Source organism: Aotus nancymaae, unplaced genomic scaffold (assembly GCF_030222135.1).
Source record: "Aotus nancymaae isolate 86718 unplaced genomic scaffold, 86718_ANA_hifiasm-v0.15.2.pri h1tg000020l, whole genome shotgun sequence".
Classification (NCBI taxonomy): Eukaryota; Metazoa; Chordata; class Mammalia; order Primates; family Aotidae; genus Aotus; species Aotus nancymaae.
The window spans coordinates 39340803-39358321 of NW_026988432.1; the positions used below are offsets into that span (position 1 = coordinate 39340803).

A 17519-nucleotide genomic window follows, 5' to 3' on the forward strand; every position below is an offset into this window, starting at 1 on the left:
GGGATTTTAGTACCTGCCCAGCAGCTCACAGAGACAGCAAGTTCATTCATTTTTGAGAAAGCACGAATGAGGGCTGGGGTGGCTGGCTGTTAAATACCCTTACTACTCTTCACTGTTATTTTTCTTTTTAAAATTCCTATAAAACTTATTCACTCACCACATCTTTATCCAAATTGTGATATATTACTGAGGGGAAAAAAAATCATTTGTATTCCCCACCATCTAGATCTAATAGACATTAATATTTTGACATGCTTTCTTCAAATTGCACTTTTTATGAGAAAATAGATGGTTGCATATGGAAACAGCTGAAGTTTCCTTTATAAATCCTTCAAGTCCCATTCACCTGCATCTATCCCCAGGTGTAACCATATCACTCACTCCTTGTGACTTTACTTTTACTACATGTGCATAGCCATAAAAACATAGACATTGTTTGCATGCTTTCAGCTGTATGAACTGCATTTTTTTTTTTTTTTTTTTTTGAGATGGCGTCTCACTCTGTGGCCTATGTTGGCATACAGTCACGCAATCTCAGCTCACTGCAACCTCTACCTCCCAGGTTCCAGTGATTCTCCTCCCTCAGCCTCCTGAGTAGCTGGGACTACAGGGGCACGCCACCATCCATCCATATCAGGCTAATTTTTGTATTTTTCAGTAGAGATGGGGGTTCACCATATTGGCTAGGCTGGTCTTGAACTCCTGACCTCGTGATCCACCTACCTTGGCCTCTCAAAGTGCTGGGATTACAGCACTGCATTTTTTACATGACATTAAGGTTTTCAAATGCTCTGTATGTGTGCAGGACTCCTAGTTCATTCACTGTAGTAGCTGTGCAGGTGTATTAGGTGAACATCCAATTTATAATAGACAATTTATTTATCTACTCTCATCTTGATAGACATGTGTACTGCTTCCAATCTGCTACCACAAACCATGCCAAAAAAGACTTACTTGTGGGCACCTTACTTCAGCATCTGGGTCTGAGTTTCTTTAGTATATATATATACACCAAATAGTAGAATTCTAAGGTCACAAAGCATTAGCATCTTCGACTTTAGTCCACATTGCTAAGTTGCTCTCCAAAATCATTGTTACCTACTTATTTGTGTATCAACAGTGTACAAAAATCCCTGTCTCTCCAAAGCTTCACCAAGACTTCGAATTATTAAACTTTTTACCTGATGTGTAAAAAGGAATTTGTTTTCAAATGCTTCTTACTAATAACGGATGCATTTGCACTCCTATTCAAATGTTTAATAGCTGAGTTTTCTTTTTCATCTTCCTTAGCTCAGGTACCCATTATATTCTTTAGCTTTTCTTATTGATTTGAAGGACTTATTTACATATTCTGATTACCATTCCTTTGCTGATTAAAGCTATTGCAAACATCTTCCTATGTGTGGCTTGTCTTTGAATTTTGTGTTATGGTGTCTTCAATTATACAAAAGATTTAAGAATCAATGTGAGAAAAATATAAAATGTTTTCTTTTTTATTTCTACTTTGTATGTCTTGTTTAAAGAATCTTTACCAATATCTATATTATAAAGATATACTTCTATATTCTCTTCTATAAGCAATAAAGTTTGCTTTTCCTATTATGTCTGTAATCCACATGAATTTTTGCTTCTTTTTGGTATGAAATTGAAATTGGGATCCAATTTATTTCCACATGGAAAATCATTTCTGGCAGTACAATTTATTAAATAGTCTACCCTTTCCCAGCTGCTTTGTAATGTCATATACGGAGTTTGGACAGATACTTGGGTCTGTTTCTAGGCTGTGGTTATCATTTGATGTATTTTTTATCTCTGTGCCAAAACCACATTATTTTAATTACTGTAACTTTCTACTAATTCCTAATAGCTGAAGGGCAAGATTCACTTCTTATTCTTAAAATATCCTTGATTATTTCCATATGAATTTTAAGAGCACCTTGTCAAGTTCCATAAAAAACACTGTCAAGATTGCAATTGAAATGGATTTAATTATGGAGTGGTGGAGAGTATATTGACACCTTTGTGAAACAGACTCTTCCCCATAAGAACATAGTACATCCCTGCATTCATTTGGGTCTTCTATTTTCTTTAGATAAAATTTCTAACTGTCTCTATAAAGGTCTAAAATTAGTATTTGTTTAATTTGCTTAAGAATTAGAATTGCTTAGTATTTGTTTAAAATACCCTTTTGCATTGCTTAATTTTAAAATCATCTGTTTTAAGCAAAATCTATCTTTTTGCTACTTAGAGGTAGATATGCTCAGAATTTTGTTTCTTTCTATTAAATCCAGTTGTTGCTATTATTTTTTAATGGTTAACAGCTATATAAATGTAAACTTTATTTTTCCCTTTTCCTCCAACATTTCCTCATGACAATGTTTATACATAGGAAATTTGAAAGAATTTTGCATTGAAAGCCCATATAACCACCATCTAGACTCTACTTTTAATATTTAAACATGCTTATTTTATCCTATATCTATTGATTCATTCCTCTATATAACTATCTATTCATCTTACTATTTGGTGTATTTCGGGACACATTATACAGATTAGTACACTTTCTGCTTGTTTTCATCTTATAATTGATTATTTAAAGCCATATTTACATAATTACTGGTAAGTTTGAGTTCAGTTGTGTCATTCAGATTTTTAGTTTTTTTGTGTGGCAGCCATTTGGTGGGAAGCTTCTTTTTACTTTCTTTTGCTACTTTCTGTTACATTCTACTTATTTTTTTTTAATAATAAATTGGTATTAATTTGCTTTATCTGCAATTATTTAAAAGCATATGTAATTTCTCTCCTTGAAGTGTTAATATAAGTAATTGTTTTGGTCAATGCTTTTATGTTAAACAACCTTTCATTCCTGGGATAAACTCACTTGCTCATAAAAGATTTTTATATATTTTGTTATATTATGTTTGCTGATATCTGGTCAACAATTTTTGTTTCTGTATTCTTTAAGAATATTGGTTTGTAATTTTCATTTTTCATAATGTCCTTGACTGGGTTTGTTAGCAGAGTTACACTGACCTCATGAAATGAATTAGGATGTGCCCCCTTCTCTTCTATCTTTTGAAAGAGGCTGTAAACTACTTTCAAAGTATGATACAGTTCATTTAAACAAGCAATCTAAACCCTGAATTTTCTTTAAGGGAAGGTTTTTTGTTTACTTTGTTCTTTTTTACATAGGCTTTAAGAACAATTTTATGCTTTATAATTTATGGGAGGAAGGTGTGATAATTTCTCATATTCCCTGTGCTAACACATGCATAGCCTCTCCTATTACCTGTAGCCCCAACAATTGGTACCTTTGTTATATTTGATGAACCTGCATTAAAATATCATCACCAAAATTTCATAGTTTACATTAGTATTCATTCTTGGTGTTTTTGTATTTTGTGGATTTAAATAGCTGTATAATGGCATGTATCTGTTACTGTGGTATTATTTTACAGAGTAGTTTCACTGCCCTAAAACTCCTCTGTGCTGCCTATTTATCCTTTCCTTCTGCCTATCCCTTAGCAATCCCCGATTACTTTAATGTTTCCATGGTTATTTCATTTATAGAATGTCATATAGTTGGAATCATGTAGTATGTAGCCTTTTCTGATTGGATTCTTTCACTCAGTAATATATACTTTGGCTTCCTCCATGTTCTTTATGGCTTTAAAGCTGATTTCCTTTTAGTGCTAAATTTTAAGATTCCATTGTCTGGATGTGCCACAGTTTATCTATTAACTTACTGAAGGACATCTTCATTGCTTCTCAGTCTTGTCAATAATGAATGAAGTTGCTATAAACATCTGTAAGCAAGTTTTTGCATAGACATAAATTTTCGACTCTTTTGGGTAAATACCAAAGAGCACAATTGTTGGATCACATGGTAAGAGTATATTTAGTTTTATAAGATACTGCCAATTTATCGTCCAAAGTGGTTGTACCATTTCTCATTCCCATCAACAATGAATGAAAGCTGTTGTTGCTTCACATCCTCATCAACATTTGGTGGTGTCAGTATTCTGAATTTTGGACATTCTAATACATGGGTAGCAGTACTTTGCATTGTTTTAATTTGCATTTCTCTAGCAACATATGATGTTGGAGCATTTTTTATGTTTACTTGTCATTTCTATAGCTTCTTTGGTGAGTACCTCTCATTGGCCCATCTTTTAATCAGGCTGTTTATTTTCTTAATGTTGAGTTTTAAGATGTATTTATATATGTTGGACAATAGCCTTTTATCAGAAATGCCTTTTGTAAATATTTTCTCCCAGCATGTGATTGCCTTCTCATTATCTTGATGTGGAAAGGTCTTTATTTATAAATTAAATATCTATAATGAAAACAGATTTTCAAATTTTTGTTGTATTGGTTTTGACAGTTGAATGGTTTTTCATTGAATATATCTAAACTGTCAACTATTATGACATAGTATAGTTTAAATTGTGCCTTTAATATGCTTTTAATATCTGTGAAACTTGTAGTAATTCTGTTTCTAATATTGATAATTTCTATTTTCTATTGTCCTTGAATAATCTTGATCAAAGATTATAAAGTTTATTAATCCTTTTATGAAACCAAGTTTGTTCATTTTCTCTATTGTTTGTTCATTTTGTACTTTGTTAATATTCACTGATCTTTATTTCCTTCCTTCTAATGACCTTGGTTGTGATTTGTTCTTCTTTTTTTAGTTTCTTAATATGGAAGAAGAAATCACTGCTTTTTATAACTTTCTTTGTCTATAATATAAGCATTTGAAGCTATAAATTTTCCTTAGTACTGTTTTAGTCATATTGCACACATTTTGATATATTAGATCTCCATTATCATTAAGTTCAACATATTTGTAAAATTTTTGAGGTTTATTTTTTAGCCCATGAATTATTTAGAAGTGTGTTGCTTAATTTTCAAACATGTGTATACCTAGGTATCTTTATGTTATTGATTTATAATTTAATGTGTCTTTAGGATATGTATTCTACATAATTTCACTTCTTTGAAATTTATTGAGACTTATTTAATTACCAAGCATATGGTCTGTTTTAGTATATGATTCATGTGTGATTGAGAAGAATGTTCAGTCTATTGTTGGGTTTCGGGTTCTATACAATGTAAATTTGGCCAAGTGTTTGACAATGTTATTCAAATTATATCCTTAGTGATTTCTTTTTATTTGTTGTATCAATTACCCTGGTTGTGGATTTGCCTATTTATCAGCTTTGTTCTGTTCATTTTTGCTTCAGGTATTATGTAGTTTTGTCGTTAAATGTATACACATGTGAGATGGTATATTGGTTATGTCTCCCTGATGAATTGACCTATTTATAATTATGAAATGTCCTTCTTTATTTCTGGCATAATGCTCTTCATCTGAAAGTCTATTTGTGAATAAAATCTGGATTAAGAGTGTGTCTACAATTTATCTGACATTAAGATGGCCAAGCCAGCTTTTTTTATGACATATATTCTTTCATGCTTTTACTTTTAACCTATTTGTGGCTGGATGTTTAAAGTGTGCTTATTATAAACAGCAAGTAGCTGGATCATTTTTAGTTATATAGTATGGCAATCTCTATACTTTCACTAAGAGTGATTAGTCCATTTACATATAGTAAATGTAATTTATTAATGTAATTATTATAATTGTTATATCCGGGTTTAGTGTAATTATTGTATCTGGGTTTAATTCCACCTTCTAGCACTTGTTTTCTATTTGTGCCACTTGATCCTTGTTCATCAGTTCCTCCTTTGTTATTTTCTTTTTGGTTAATTGAATATATTTTAGAATTCCATTTTATTTCCTGTATTGATATTTTAATTAGGCCTTTTTGCATATATGTGTGTGTTTTAGCGGTTGCTCTGGAGATTTATTATTCATCTCTTACTGATCACAGTTTATAAAACATTCTCCTACTTCATGAAAAAACATAAAAAATAAAGTATATTTTCAATTTCCACCCTTCTGCCCTCTGCACATTTGTTGTCATATATTTCACTTCCACATGTGCTTGTCCACTGGATCCATCTCTTCTCTTCTCCTCTATAATTCTTCTCCATTAACTCTCCCCTTGCTCCCCTGAATCATTATTTGCTTTATTTTTATAGGATCATGTTTTTTAGGACACAAACATGCTATTATTTCTCTCGTCTTTAAAAAAAATGTCATTAATGCCACATCCATCTACACAATAGCCTGATTTCTCTGCTCTCCCTTACAGCAATATACCTTGAAAATTTTCTGTTCTTAAATCTTCTTTCCCATTTTTTAAGCATACACCAAACAAGATTTTCTTTGCATTGTTTCTGTAAAAATGCTCTTAACAAGGATACCAATGATACCTACTTTGCTAAATACAGTGAATATAATGATTAATTCTCAGTCCTCATTTTACTTGACCCATCGGCAGTACTGGACACAGTTGATCCCTCCCACATCCTGAAGTATTTTCTTTGAATGGATTTCTTACAGATTTCCTCCTACAATACTTGATTTTCTTTCTCAGTCATTTTTCCTGATTTCTTCTCAGCTCTCATATGTCCCAGGGTTCAGCCTTTTAGATTACTTCCCTTGCCTGTTTATGATAATTCCCTTGGTGACTTCACCTTTCCTCATGGCTCAATTCCTAATTTATATCTCCAGTCCAGAGCTCTTGACTGAATTCCAATTTCATACACCCAACTACTTGTTTGACATCCTCACTTTGATACGAAAATGACATTTTAAATTTAAGGTAAAAACTGAATTCCTAATTCCCTAATCATCCAAAATGTGCTTCTCCTACAATTTTCCCCATCTCAGTAAATGACAACTTCATCCTTATTGTTCAGAAATCTTGGGATCATTTTTCCCCTTTCTTTCATGCATAACAAAATCAGAGGATCCTATTTATTCTGCTTTCAAAGAATATCCAGCCTATCACTACTTCTCACAGTCTCCACTGCTACCACCTTAGAATTATCATCATCTCTCACTGCAGTTGTAATCTGCAAACCCATCTACCCTCCAGTCTGTTCTCAATTCTTAAGTCCAAGTAATCCTGTTAAATAGGAAGTCAGGATATATCATTCATCCGCTCACGAGTCCAGTTGTTCCCCATCTTACTTAAGGTAAAACCCAAAGTCCCTATAATGACCTGAGGCCCCATGTGACAGTTTCCTGTAATCTCTGTGACCTCCACCTCTTATAACTCTTCTCTTACTCCTTCTTGTTCATTGGCTGCCTCACTGTTTCCTCAATGTGCCAGGCACATTTCTATCCCTGGGTCTTTCCACTTGCTCTTCGTTCTATTAGAAATGCTCTTTTCCCAGATACCCTCATGGCTCACTATCTTACTTCCTTCAGGTATTTGTTCAAAAGTTCCCTTCTCAATGAGGTCTTTCCTGGATACCCTATCTATAATTGTAATTCCTACTCCCACACATTCTTATCCCTCTCTATTTTTTTCCCCTCCTGTGTTAGGGTTCTCCAGAGAAACAGAACCAATAACCAGTAGGATGGATGGATGGATGGATAGATATTTACTATGGGAATTTCTTTATGCAATTATGGAGGCTGAGAAGTCCCACAGTATGCCATGGTCAAGCTGGAGAATCAAGGAGTCCGGTGGCATAGCTCAGTCCAAGTCTGAAGACCTGAGGTCCAAGGAAGCTGTTAATGTAATTCTCAGTTCAAGGCTGAAAGCCTGAGAACCTGAGGAGGCAGGAAGCACTGGTGCAAGTCCTAAGTCCCAGAGTCCAAAAGCCAGAAAACCTGGATTTCTGATGTCTATGGCCAGGAGACGGGGGTCCCAGAAGAGAAGCTGAATTTGTCTTTTATCTGTCTTTTTCTTCTATCTGGGCCTTCAACTGATTGGATGGTACCTGCTCACATGAGGTGGATCTTCCTTACTTAGTCCACTGATTCAAATCCTAATCTCTTTCAGAAACATCCTCACAAATATACTCAGGAATAATGCTTTACAAGCTATCTGGGTATCCCTTACCCTAGTTAAGTTGACACCTAAAATTAACCATCAGACCTCCTTATTTCTTCTCTACATACTTATCATGTATTGTCATCTCAGAGATTTTTGCTCTTCATAGCTCATTCACTGCTATGTCCCCAGGTCCCAGAGCACACCTGGTACATGGTAGACATTGGCAGCACCTAATCCCTTTGCGTGCTCCACGTCATCAGTTTGGCTTCAAGTTAGATGTTTGAATATGTACATCCTTTCTCCCATTAGCTACAAACCCCATGACCTCTACATACTCGTCAGTCCAGGAAAAATGGTATGTCTATTTAACAAATAATCATTGAGTATCTACTCTGCGTCAGATATTGTATGAGATGCTTAAGACACAATGGCCAGCAAGTTACACAGGGTTCCTATTCCAATGCCCAGTGAGTAGACAGACACCTCCTTCCCCCAAAAATTAACAAGTAAAATAAATATGGTTCAGAAATAAATTGCCGGTTGAGTGAAAAAAACACTGTAAAATGGTTATTTTACAAATGGCACATAATGGATATTATGAAGTGATCAAAATGATTCCTAAGACTCCATCAACAAATTCAAGTACACTGCATTAGTCTGTTATCATGATGCTAATAGACATACCTGAGGCTGGGTAATTTATTAAGAAAAGAGGTTTAATTGATTCACAGTTCCACATGGCTGGAGAGAACTCGCAATTATGGTGGAAGGCAAAGGAAGAGTAAAGTCACATCTTACATGGCAGCAGGCAAGCGAGTATGTGCAGGGGATCTCCCCTTTATTAAACCAACAGATCTCATGAGACTTATTTGCTATCATGAGAACAGCATGGGAAAGACCTGCCCCCATCATTCAATTACCTCCCATCAGGCTCCTCCCATGACACATGAGAATTATGGGAACTGCAATTCAAGATGAGATTTGGGTGGGGACACAGCCAAACCATATCAAACAGTATATTTAATACATGGCTCATATGTGTGTAGAGTCCTCTTCTAAGCGTCTTAAAATGTTAAGGTGCCACCCCTTTGCTTGCTGGCCTTGCAACCAACTACACAGCAACAAGTCACATGCATTGTAAAATAACAAATCAGGGAACATGAAACTAACATCTAGCCTGTGTTTACTGAGCACCTGGGGCTGGGAGAATTTAGATACTATACACCAAGTGTATATTGATTCATTTACCCCTGACTGCTGACATAAGAAGAAAGTATTCCTAACCTCATTTCACAATGAGGTAACAAAGTATCAGAAGATAATCCCTTCACTTTTAGCAATCAAGTGAGGATTCAAATACCTGATAATCACCTCCCAAATCTTATATATTCTATTAGTCTCCTGAAAAACTCCCTCCACAAATTTTCTAGTCCTCACATGTCCTTTCTGCTCAGAGTTAGTCTGCCAAGCTCTGTCAGAACAGTCACAAGTCCTAAGGACTTAGGACCCAACACAAGTCCTAAGTCTGGAAATTTGTCTCTTCCCACTGTACCCAATCTCCTACCACCCTCATTCCTTTCTCCTACCAATCAATATCTATTTCCTGAACTCTTCCATTCTCCCTGAAGTACAAGGGATCAACAACAGCTGAAAATGCAATGCTTCCTATGAGAAGGTATACTGAACATCCTTCAGAATTTTAGGCTAGAGCCAGAAATTTTAATGATGGAATTGTATCTGTTTTTTTCTCTAGCCACATGAGAAATGTTCATGAATTTGAGTTTTGCCAGTAGTTCCTAAAATCACCCCTCAGGTAAATTTGGCATTGGAATGGACTCCTAAGAAGCTTTGCGAGGGTTTTCTGGCTGCAGCTCTGAGGCACTGATACCTATTAGGTACAGAGAACCTAACTTATGTCCCTGAGGTTCCCAAGCACACCTGCTGCCTGGGACAGGAAAAACACCAGTGTCACTGGCCCTCTGGCCATGAGAACTCTAGTCAGTATTTTCCACATCTGGGGTCTTTAAATGAGTCATTGTGAGGATTCAGAGATGGTTTCTATAAAGTACTAGCACATAGTAGGCACTCAATAAATAGCAGTGGTGCTTAATGGTTTTCTCTATCTCTCCTAATCAAGGGCTTTGGATCCACCCATCCCTCCTCAAAACTGTTTAATAAAGTCAGGACACCATTTAAATAAAAATGGTGGTGGAGTATATTGACTATTTAATTGCCAGTAATTAAATTGCAACAGAAATGGCCTATATACACTTCACTGGACATTTATTATAGCTGAATAAGGTAACGATTGTATGATAAATACATACCAGTTTATTATGAGGAACAGATGCTCTGAACTTTAACAAATGCTGGTGAAAGGCTAAAACTATTCCAAAGTTTGTGGAGTCTCTGTCACTTAAGAAGGAGGTTCATTAACTCCTTCACATACTTCTTCACTTTTTAATATCAATTGGTTGGACAAACATAATCAAACAATTTGGTAGGTCCTCATTGACACACTTCATCCCTGTTCCTGGTTTTCTGATTAAGTATGATTGGCATCAGATGCCACATGGAGTGGTAACATATCAGGGCTGGGAGGGCTCAGGGAGGCTGGCTGGTTCATCCTCTCATGCAAAATCCAAGGACCAGAGAAGAGGTATGTATGCCTTGCCCAAGGTCACACAGGTTAAGAGGCTCAGGACAAAAACCCAGCCCTCATTCCTTCTTCTCCCGTGTCCTTCACATTACATGAATATGTGCTTTTGGAAGGCAGTTTTCTCTTCTTCCCTGGAGTATTTTCTCTCCCTTCTCATTGACATGAAAAGACCTGTTTATTTTCCAAAATGGAAAGACACATTCCCTAAGGCAGTTAGCTCAGGGGCTGGAATTCACAAAGGTGTAAAGGACTGACATACAATCCCGTTCAGATGGTGAGTTTTGACACAGATGGCAGGAGAAGCTAACAGCATTGGGGCAGTGATGTGCAGGAGCCAGCCTCTACTGGATCAGATTGCAGGAGTTCAATTTGCATATTCCTTCCCTGCTTCAATGAGGTTTCAAGTTGGTAGCTTGCAATCAGCCATTGTGCAAGTATTTAACCACGGAAAAAAGTAAATACTATAAATTGAAGCTTTAAAAAGCAATGGTTTACCAGAAAACTACTGATTAGGGCTTTATGGGTCTGCAGGGAGTGGGTAACAAGGAATGAGGGAGCGTGTGGGAGGTAGAGTTCAGTTGTATTTGATGAAGGCCAACAGAGCCCATTTTCCATTTTTGCCAAGAGTTGTTCCTGGGCACAGCTTCCATCCCCAGGATCTGTCTGATCCAAGTCCATGTGCACAGATTTTTTTTTTAATCAAAAGAAACTGAACACAGAAAGGAGAAAAATAGGGCTACAGAAGAAGATAGTTCAAAACACGCTTCTGCTTGATTAATGCTGATTAGCATTCCAAAAAATATATTTGAAAGAGTTTCTCTATTGGTTGAATATGAATTATAGTGCTTGCCAAAAAGCACTGTAGATTTTTTAAGCTTAACTAAAGTTAAAAAAAAAAAAAAAACCTTCAAAAATCATGGCTCTCATGATTACCCGTCATTTAATTAAAACCCAATAATTGCCTTATTGTATCAAAGGAATTTCTTCCTGGATGCATGCAACAGAGAAAAGAACCTTAACTTAATATTTTTTATTAAAATCATGCATTTGGTTCTTTGTTAGACTAAAAGATGAAAGAACACAATGATGGTATTATCCCAATCATATGAGCCAGCATTGCAGGATAGGAATTAGAAATTAAAGGAACATTGTATCAAGTGAGAAATCATATGTTTAAATCAATGACTTACCTGCCTTATTACTAACACACATTAAAGCCCACGAGATTTAGAGGGCACCCAGCACTGTTTTTCCTTCCTATTATTTTCAGGCTATGATTAGAGTTGAGGTCTGTGAAGGTTGAAGCATCCTTTGCCTCCTGTGACTCTACAATGACCTACCTCCTATGACAGCAGAGAATGTGAATTCTCCCTCATCAGGCCTGGGAGGTGAAGACCAGCTGATCCCAGAGCCCTAGACCATGAACCTTCTGTGGGAAGCAGGTAGATAGGCAACTCCCCAGATGAGTTTAAAGTCCCAGATGACTTTAATGAGTAGCCAGGGCTGACAGCCACTGCTCCTGGTCCTTTTCATCATGCCTTACCCTCTGTTCCAGAGTAAGCATGTCTCTCATGTTTATTATCAAATCACAGAGAACAACCCAGATGCCTCTTCCCCTTTCTTCCATGATATGCACCTGTGCAGAGTAACCTTTATTATATCACACTATTTCATTCAACCCTCAAAATCATTCTGCCAGGTAGATATTATTATTCCAATTTTATGATAAAGAAGATATGAACTGTTTTTAATCACAACACTTCTGGCAAAATGTGTGGATTTTTTTTCCCCACACCAAACAATTTTCCAAATCTCTAGACACCAACTGGGTGTCCTAGAATTAGACTTAATTCTGACAGTAACTACTCTGAGTTTGTGCAGACCCCACAGGTTAAGGGCCAAGTCCCACAAAACTGACCCACTTCAGGCACCAGGTACAAGTCCCAGGTTTTCACCTGCAATTCTGACAAATTGGTTATAAATTGGGGGTTCCTGCAACCCCTTTCTTATGTTTGATAATTGACAAGAACAGCTCACAGAACAAAAATAGTGTTTTTATTTTTGATTTTTAGATTATAATGGATACAAAAATCAGAAACAGCCAAATCAGAGATATATAGGGCAAAGTATGAGGGAAAGAATGTAGAGCTTCTATGCCCTTTCTGGACATGCCACCCTCTCAGAACCTCACTGTGTTCACCAACTCAGAAGCTCATGATTTAGGGATTTTATGAAAGTTCTATTACATTGGCATGATTGATTAAAATATTGACCTTTGGTGACTGAACTCAACTTCTAGCCTCTCTCTCTCCTTCTCAGTTCCCATGTTAAGGAATGGAGCTATAAGTTTCAATCCTATAATCATATAGTTGATTCCTCTGGCAATCAGCTCCATCCTGACCATTATCTAGGGACCCTCCAATAGTTACCTCATTGTCATAAACTCAGGTATGGTTTAATAAGCCTTGTATTAGTCCATTCTCACACTGCTATAAAGAACTACCTGAGATGGGGTAATTTATGAATAAAAGAGGTTTAATTGACTCAAAGTTTTGCAAGCTATACAGGAAGCATGGCTGGGAGGCCTCAGGAAACTTACAATCATGGCAGAAGGTAAGGGGGAAGCAAGCACATCTCACCATGGCAGAGCAGGAGAGAGAGAGAGAGTGAAATGGAAAGTGCTACACACTTTCAAACAACCAGATCTCATAAGAACTCACTCACTATCATGAGAAGAGCAGGCGAGAAATTCACCCCATGATCTAATCACCTCCCACCAGGTCCCTCCTCCAACACTCGGGATTACAATTCAACATGAGATTTTGGTGGGGACATAGAGCCAAATCATATCAGGCCTCTTATGCATAATAAAAATGTTCCCATCACCTCTACCACTCAGGAAATTCTAAGGGTTTTATAAGCTCTGTGTCAGACACAAAGCCCAAATATATATTTCTTATTATCATAGAGGGTAAAAAATGTGTCCATCCAATCCAGAATAATACCAAGTAATACATCAGGACTCCATCTAGGTCCTGAGATTTTGAGAACTGGAGTGCTCCAATTCCACTTGTGGAAAAATGCTGATGCCTGGACCTCAATTTCCAAGATTCCAAATTACTTACTGGGTCCCAGTCATCACCATTTTTTAAAAGTTCCAAGGGAGATTCTAACATGCAACCAATGTTGAGAATCACTGAGCCAGAGTGTATGACCAAAACTCCTGGTCATCCTGATAAGCATGTGAAAAGATGTTAAACATCACTAATCATTAGAAACATGAAATCAAAACCATAATGAGACACAACTTCACACTGTTATTGAGGGAATATGTTCTCTTCCCGGGTCCACAAGGGTGCGTGGTTTCTAGGACAGGAACTTCCCAGCGATATGCCCTACCTGCTTTCCCCCACATCTCCAACCGGGAGACTTAACGGTCTTCGTTTAACTTTGGCCCATATGGGAAAGGATCAAAGATCAATCACTCTGGCGGAAGTTTAAAGGAACTCTTTTCATTGGCCAGGGGGCTTGGAGAAGGTGGGAATTCCTCCCAGGTTACAAGTCCCCTTCTTCCACACCTCCTTGGATTCCATAATTGGGTCCCCCTCCACTACCTTTGTGGAAGCTGCTTTTTCTCTCCTGGATTCCATCTTTCTGGATTCTCTCACTCAGTATGAGAGGAGCTTTCTTTCCCTGATTTTGACCCTCTGGGAACCTTTCTCACTCAGTGTGACAGTAGCTGTTCTTTCTCCTCACTCAGTGTGAGAGTTAGCTGTTTCTCTCTCTCCCTTTCTCCTTTTTTCTCTATCTTTCTCTCTGCCTAAATAAATCACTTTCTACAAAAACTCTTTGGGGTTCGATATTTACTTGTGAGCGCATTGTGCCCAGTGTGGTCCTCTCTCTCATTCTTGGGTAAGTGAGACACCAAGAGCCTGGAGCCTACTGGGGAGTGAGCTAAACCTCCTCTGCACTCCGAAACCTGGAAACATTATGATAGCTATTATCAAAATAGCAGAATATACAAGTGTTCATGATAATATGAAGAAAATAGAACACTTGTGCATTGCTGTGGTATTATAAAATGGTACAGCTACTGTAGAAAACAGTATGGTGTGTCCTCAAAACATCAAACATAGAATTATCATATAGTCCAGTAATCTCACTCCTGATATATACCCAAAAGAACTGGCTGGAGTGTAGTGGCATGATCTTGACTCACTGCAACCTCCATTTCCCAGGTTCAAGCAATTCGCCTGCCTCAGCCTGGTGAGTAGCTGAGATTACAGGCACATGCCACCGCACCTGGCTAATTTTTATATTTTTAGTAGAGATGGGGTTTCACCATCTTGGCCAGGCTGGTGTTGAACACCTGACCTGGGCCTGCCTCAGTCTCCCAAATCAACAGAATATACATTCTTCTCAGTGCTACATGCCACTTATTCTAAAATCAAGCACACAATTGAAAGTAAAACACTCCTCAGCAAATGCAAAAGAACAGAAATTACAAGAAACAGTCCCTCAGACCACAGTGTAATCAAACTAGAACTCAGGATTAAGAAACCCACTCAAAACCACACAACTACATGGAAATGGAACAACTGCTCCTGAATGACTCCTGGGTAAATAATGAAATTAGGTCAGAAATCTTCAACAAACCTGACAAAAACAAGCAATCAGGAAATGATTCCCTATTTAACAAATGGTGCTGGGAAAACTGGCTAGCAATGTGCAGAAAACTGAAACTGGACCCTTCCTTACAACTTGTACAAAAATTAACTCAAGATGAATTAAAGACTTAAGTGTAAGGCCCAAAACCACAAAAACCCTAGAAGAAAACCTAGGCAATACCATTCAGGACATAGGCATGAGCAAAGATTTCATGACAAAATTCCAAAAGCAATTGCAACAAAAGCTAAAATTGACAAATGGGATCTAATTAAACCAAAGAGCTTCTGCACAGCAAAAGAAACTATCATCAGAGTGAATAAACAATCTACAGAATGGGAGAAAATTTTTGCAATCTACTCATCTGACAAAGGTCTAATATTCAGAATCTACAAGGAACTTAAATTTATAAGAAAAAATAAAACATCAAAAAGTGGGAAAAACAAATGAACAGATATTTTTTAAAAGAAGATATGTATGTGGCCAACGAACATATTTTTAAAAAGCTCAACATCACTGATCATTAGAGAAATGCAAATCAAAACCACAATGAGATACCACCTCATGCCAGTCAGAACAGTGATCATTAAAAACTCAAGAAATAATAGATGCTAGTGAGGCTGTGGAGGAACAGGAATGCTTTTACACTGTTGGTGGCAGTGTAAGTTAGTTCAACCATTGTGGAAGACAGTGTTGTAATTCCTCAAGGACCTAGAACCAAAAATATCATTTGACCCAGCAATCCTGTTACTGAGTATATACTCAAAGGAATATAAATCATTCTACTCTAAAGACATGTGCACATGTATTTTTATGGCAGGACTATTTACAATAGCAAAGACATGAAACCAACCCAAATGCCCATCAGTGATAGACTGGATAAAGAAAATGTGAGGCTGGGCACAATGGCTCACACCTGTTATCCCAGCACTTTGGGAGGTCGAGGCAGGTGGATCACTTGAGGTCAGGAGTTTGAGACCAGCCTGGCCAACGTGGTGAAATCCCATCTTTACCAAAAATGCAAAACTACAAAAACTATCCAGATGTGGTGGCAGGAACCTGTAATCCCAGCTACTCAAGAGGCTGAGGCAGGAGAATCACTTAAGCCCAGGAGGCAGAGGTTGCAGTGATTGAAGATGGCACCACTAAACTCCAGCCTAGGTGACAAAGTGAGATTCCATCTCAAAAAAAAAAAAAAAGAAAAAGAAAAAGAAAATGTGGTACATATACACCATGGAATACTATGCAGCCATAAAAAGGAATGAGATCATGCCCTTTGCAGGTACATGGATGAAGCTGGAAACCATCATCCTCAGCAAACACACACAGGAACAGAAAACCAAAACCAAACACTGCATGTTCTCACTCATAAGTGGGAGGTGACAGTGAGAACACATGGACACAGGGAGGGGAACAACACACTCCAGGGAGTGTTGTTCAGGAGGTGGGGGATGAGGGGAGAAAGAGCATCAGGACAAATAGCTAATGCATGTGGGGTTTAAAAACTAAATGATGGGTTGATAGGGGCAGCAAACCACCATGGTACACGTACACCTATGTAAAAAAACTGCAGGTTCTGCACATGTATTTCAGAACTTAGAGTAAAAAAAAAAAAAAAAAAAAAACTTTAAAAGTCCTGGCAATTATTCCCAAACTTGGATGTGCAGCAATGTTCCTGAGAGAGGTGGGAAGACTAAATGCAGATCCTGGAGTTTCACCTCCAGGGATTCTAGCTCTGCCACTCTAACTTGAGTCTCAGGAAGCTCAAGTTGATTCAAACACCCATCTTAGTCTGTTTTGTGCAGCTATAACAGAATACCTGAGACGGATAATTTATGAAAAACAGAAACTTACTTTCTCAGAGTTCTGGAGGCTGGGAAAGACGTTTAAGATCAAGGTGCCAGTAGGTTTTGCGTCTGGTGAAGGTCCAGTCTCTGCTTTCAAGATGACATCTTGAAGTCTGTGCCCTATGGACAGGAGGAATGCTGTGTCCTCACATGACGCAAGGCAAAAGGGCAAAAAGGGATAAACTCCCACCATCACATCCTTTTGTAAGGGCACCAACCCCCTTCACAAGAAAGGAACCCTCATAGCCTACTCACCTCTTAAAGGTCCCACCACGTAATACTACCACATTGGCAACACCTGAATTTTAAAAGGGACACATTCCAACCATAGCAATGCCTGTGCCAAGGAACTCATTCTGAGAAACTCTAGTCATTTTTTTTTTTTCTTTGAGATGGAGTCTTGCTCTGTCATCCAGGCTGGAGTACAGT

At 37.5% G+C, this 17519-nt stretch overlaps 1 long non-coding RNA gene across 1 annotated transcript in view; it reads right to left on the reverse strand.

Moving 5' to 3' along the window:
- LOC105709004 (uncharacterized) overlaps positions 1 to 17205 on the reverse strand; it is a 270831-nt gene extending 253626 nt beyond the window's left edge. The window contains exon 1 of the long non-coding RNA XR_001105416.2: positions 17098 to 17205. This is a non-coding gene — a long non-coding RNA (uncharacterized LOC105709004). The remainder of the gene's footprint in view (positions 1 to 17097) is intronic.
- Positions 17206 to 17519: the final 314 nt, after the last annotated feature.